We start from the raw sequence: 5,368 nt of genomic DNA on the forward strand, positions 1-5,368 counted from the left end.
AAATGTGCACACAAAGAAAGAAGGCGTGGTTTCAGTAACCGCAGTTAGTGTTGAAGCAGCATGTCAGGCTGTGTGTTTCTAGGCGAAAGCAAAAGCACTTTATTTGGCCTTCCGGAAGTAGATGCAATTAGGAATCATTGGTTAAGATTTATTTACAACAGAACAGCATGTTCGAATTTGTGCAACGCATTTTATGGACTTCAGTTTTTTTTTTTTAACCTAGAAGAGTACAAGGCTGGCTGTGCACAAAAGCCACAAAAAAAAAAAGGGTCAATTCCGACTTTGCTATGACAATCTAGCACTTCTGAATCAGCGACTGTAAGTATGTTTTGTTATTAGTTTAAGTATTTGCTATTGACTGTTCAAATGCGGAGTTTTGTGCAGCGCAGAGTAACGCGTCGTGTGTGTGTGTGAGAGGGGAACAGGGTCACATCACAGGAGAGTGAACTGCCTGTCAGAAATCATAGCATGTCAGCTGTCTTAACCACGGCTTGTGTACTGCAGCATCACTGTGTCTGCCACGCAACTCTGTTGCCCTTTCGGGCTTGAACTGATGGTAAAACTAACGACATTATTAACTGTCTTGATATTTATACTGTCAAAGATAACTGTCGAAAGCTGAAGCTCGCGATTATGGTAAGGGGCGTTACATTTCCGACACGTGCTTGTGGTGTTCGGCCAATCACAATGCACTGGGTCAGCTGACCAATCAGAGCAGACTGCGCTTGTCAAAGGAGGGGGCTTTGTCGAAAACTACGTGTTTGAAAGAGGCGGGGCATAGAGGACCTACAATACTGTACAGTATTTGAAAAATAATGTGTTTTTTGAACATTAAAGCATGTCAACATATTCTGTTACACTAAATACACAAAATAATGATCTTTAAAATAGCATCATATGACCCCTTTAATATACATTTCAAACCAACATTGTATCAGGGAAATAATTATCAACTGCCAGGGCCGGAGTGGGACTCATTTTCAGCCCTGGAGTTTCATGCCTTAGACCAGCCCACTTTGTTTGTTTTTGTTGTTGGTTTTTTTGTACAGGTTTTTTCCCTTTTCAGTGCCACCTTTGCACTTTCTATTATCCTTTTTTTATCTATTCTTTTTTGCTCGCATATCTCCAGCAACTAAGGTCAAAAGATAATTACATCATCACTAGGGTTGCCAATTAACTTCAGAAATAGAAAATAAGGGACAATTGTGATTCTTTATCTTTTATTCTTTAAGAAAGTAGCGTTTATTCTTGTAGAAAATAAGTGTTTATTCTTTAAAAAAATAAGGGACAGAATAAGGGACGCTCCGAATATTTGTACTATACCATAATGCTATGTCTGCCTGCAGTTAAAAAGTTCTCAGAAATATTGTTTAAATGGGTCATATGATGCGAATTCAATTTTTCCTTTCTCTTTGGAGTGTTACAAGCTCTTGGTGCATAAAGATCTGTAAAGTTGCAAAGACTAAAGTCTCAAATCCAAAGAGATATTCTTTATAAAAGTTCAGAGTCAGCCACACCTACCTAAAACGGCTCGTTCTAACACGCCCCCACATATCTACGTCACTATGTGGGAAGATTTGCATAACTCCGCCCAAATGAAGAAGGCTTAACTTTTAGTCTCACTTAGACTTGTGCCGGTATTCGGTGATGCGATATATCACGGTAATGAATATGCACGATATTGTTATCGTGGGCACTTCTACTCTCCGTCAATAACTCAGATTATAGCTCTATATATGCTTTGTGCTCCAGTAGCCCGGCTTCCCAGGTGGCTCGCGTTCCCAGTCAGTCTCTCTCTCCCTTCCATGCTCCAGGTGGCCCCTTTTATCCGGTCTCTCCACACCAATTACTGAAACGAGACACAGGTGTTTATCATTTGCGCTTGACCTACTTATGCACCGCTCGTCTCCTGCCTCTCTCTCCCGGTGCAGACCTCGCTGAACCACGCCCCCTGGATTCCTCTATTACTCCCATATCTAGCATTGCCTCTAATTCAGTCTGAACTACTATTTTTTTTGTGTTCAGGCAGTTGATACGGCCGGCTGCGCACCACCACACCCGGCTCAGTCTCAATGTGGTGCTGGATGAGGTCTGTGCGACCAGGCAGGGGCGAGAACACATCTGCAAACTCGGCTTGCACCTTGGGCAGAGCCCTGAGCCTGCAACAAATTCTCCATAGAGAGCCGCCCCAAAGTGTGGAGTTTTGTTCTCAGGTCCAGTACATACTGAATTTCACTTTTACTGTCCGAAGGTCCGTCCTCCCAAGTTTCTCGTAGGACGTCCAACACCCCGCGGGGCTGATGTCCGTAGAGAAGCTCAAAGGGGGAAAACCCAGTGGAGGCTTGAGGGGGACCTCGCGCACGGCAAACGAGGGGTTCCAGCCATTTGTCCCAATTTTTGGCGTCTTCGTGAACGAACTTCCGAATCATGGTTTTTAATGTGCGATTAAATCGTTCGACCAGACCGTCTGTTTGTGGGTGATAAACGCTGGTGCGAATCGATTTAATGCCCAAGAGTTCGTAAAGTTCGCGGAGAGTACGTGACATAAACGCCGTGCCTTGATCGGTGAGAATCTCTTTCGGGATTCCCACCCGGGAGATTAGATGAAACAGGGCCTCCGCCACACTTTTCGCGGAAATGCTGCTGCCTCTGGGTATCGCCCTGGGCGGCGCCCTCGGGTTGGCTGTGGGTTCCGTCCCTGGACCACCCCTCCAGCGGGGTGGGGCTCGTGGGGGCAGATTCCCTCGGGACCTGGGGAAAGGGACAGGTTTGGAAGGCAGAGAGAACACAGGGAGAGGGAGAGAGAGAGAGACCGATGGCAGGGGTTCGCCGACCCCGGGGCACGCCACCATTTGGTCCTCCTCCAGTTTGATGGCCTGGTTCAGCGACGTCGGGCGGTGGCACTGGACCCACTGGGCAGTCTTTCTCGGCAGCCGTGCCACGAACTGCTCCAGTACCACTCGGTCGATGATTTCCTTGACGTCGCTTGTTTCGGCCATCAGCCATCTGCAGCAGGCGTCCCAGAGCTGTTGCGCCATCACGAAGGGTCGGCCCCCCTCTCCAAGGTCCAGCGACCGGAAGCGCTGGCGATGCTGCTCGGGGCTCTGGCCGACCCGCTGGAGGATGGCGCGCTTGAGGTCCTTGTAGACCAGGAGGTTCTGGACTGGCAGCTGTTGTGCGGTGACCTGTGCTTCCCCCGACAGCAAGGGGATGAGCCGCACTGGCCAGTCCTCCTCGGGCCACCCACCGGCCTCCGCCGACCTCTCAAAGAGGTCCAGGAACACCTCCGGGTCGTCCTGGGGACCCATCTTATGGAGAAGCACGTGGGTGGGTGGTGCTGGGGCAGATGTCGTTCCCGCAGCCCGAACCTCCCGGTCAATCCAGCTCCGGAACAGCTCGCGGTCTTCCTGCTGGGCTTGGATGAGGGCATGGAACCGCCTCTCGGTATATACAACAGAACAAGGTGCTCACTGCGCATTCAAACTCTCCGTCAATAACTCAGAATATAGCTCTATGTATGCTTTGCTCCAGTAGCCCGCGGCTTCCCGGGTGGCTCGCGTTCCCAGTCAGTCTCTCTCTCCCTTCCATGCTCCAGGTGGCCCCTTTTATCCGGTCTCTCCACACCAATTACTGAAACGAGACACAGGTGATTATCATTTGCGCTTGACCTACTTATGCACCGCTCGTTTCCTGCCTCTCTCTCCCGGTGCAGACCTCGGTGAACCACGCCCCCCTCGCCACATATATATTACAAATTATTCAGAATTTTGAATGCATTTTAAGAATACTTTTACCATAACTGGATGCAACAGATGCCTCGTTTGTAATGGGTTTTAATATTTTTGTCTCGTCGCTCCGGCCGGGACACGGCATCAACAGTATGTGAGGGGCGTAACATTTCCGTCTCACGCTTGAGGTATTCGGCCAATCACAACGCATTGGATAGCTGGCCAATCACAGCACACCTCGCTTTTTCAGACCGATGAGCTTTGTAAAAATCGATGCGTTTCAAAAAGGCGGGGCATAGAGGAGAAACAATAATGTACAGTATGTGGAAAATAATGTTTTTTTTTTTTTTACTTTAAACCGCATAAACACATTTCATTACACCAAATACACAAAATAATGTTCTTTTTAGCAGCATCGTATGACCCCTTTAACCTATTTATGTACAATTAGGCTATTCTAAAAATAATTTTAATGTCATACAAAAAATGTCATCGGCCTGAGTATAACAACTGAAAGTCTATGAAACGTCAGTCAATAAAGTATTAAACAATGCCACTTAAAGTTTTGAACTAAAATAATATTGCAACCATATAGCCTTTGAATGAATGAAAATGCATTTTTTTAAATGAAAGAAAACTTAGAGAACGTAGGCTTAAATAAGGTCCAAGTTTAAGAATACGCTAGAAGTTTACTCTCTCTCTCTAACAGCATTAACTTACAAAGAAATACCTACGTCTTCCCTCAGGTAGATTGAATGTTTTCCTGCCTTGCTGGATGTTGGGCTCATGATCAATAAGTTGTTTGCATTCACCCAAACTGATCAAAAATCAAAATCAAAAAGCGGACGGTGAAAGGAATTGCCATTTGAGCGAGTCCCGCTCGCTGTGAAGCGGGAGCAGCAGAGGATTCCGCTTGGTCTTAAAGCCTTCATTTAAATGGCTACTTAACGAATAAAACAATGATTAGCGCAAAAAGAATGATTAATTATCAATTGAGAATTTATTGATATGGTCTAGTGAAAATAGTAATATGGGCTGCGAGAAAATAATAAATAAAAGGAGTGGTGCTGCTGTGAGTGCGGGCAGTCTAGGGACAGCATCCATATTTCAATCCAGTGTAATGACAACACCGGTGTAGTGCCGAAATTTGCACCCTGCCAAATTATGCACCCCCTAGTATTGGTAGGTTTAGGAGTAGGTGTGGGGGAGGGGTTAGGATTAGGGGTGGGGTTGGGATTAGGCAATCAGGTAGCGACTTCAACGAAGGGGTGCATAATCTGGCAGGGGTGTAGAATTCGACACAACACCGGCCCTCGCGGCCAAAAAAGCAGACCTGCCCACCGGGAATCTTCCCGGTGCTCCCGATTAGCCAATCCGGGCCTGTCAACTGCCCATATGTATCAGTAATATGTCAATAATATGTGACCCTGGTCCACAAAACCAGTCATAAGGGTCAATTTTTCGAAAATTGATTTATACATCATCTGAAAGCTGAATAAATAAGCTTTCCATTGATGTATGGTTTGTTAGGATAGGCCAAGATACAACTATTTGAAAATCTGGAATCTGAGGGTACAAACAAATCAAAATATTGAGAAAATCGCCTTTAAAGTTGTCCAAATGAAGTTCTTAGCAATGCA

At 46.3% G+C, this 5,368-nt stretch overlaps 1 pseudogene; it reads left to right on the forward strand.

The window, feature by feature from the left end:
* The window catches only part of LOC107685854 (cytoplasmic tRNA 2-thiolation protein 2-like), a 19,463-nt pseudogene that overhangs the window by 12,051 nt on the left and 2,044 nt on the right, over nt 1-5,368 (forward strand).

Source organism: Sinocyclocheilus anshuiensis, unplaced genomic scaffold, assembly GCF_001515605.1.
Source record: "Sinocyclocheilus anshuiensis isolate Anshui unplaced genomic scaffold, SAMN03320099.WGS_v1.1 scaffold1018, whole genome shotgun sequence".
Classification (NCBI taxonomy): domain Eukaryota; kingdom Metazoa; phylum Chordata; class Actinopteri; order Cypriniformes; family Cyprinidae; genus Sinocyclocheilus; species Sinocyclocheilus anshuiensis.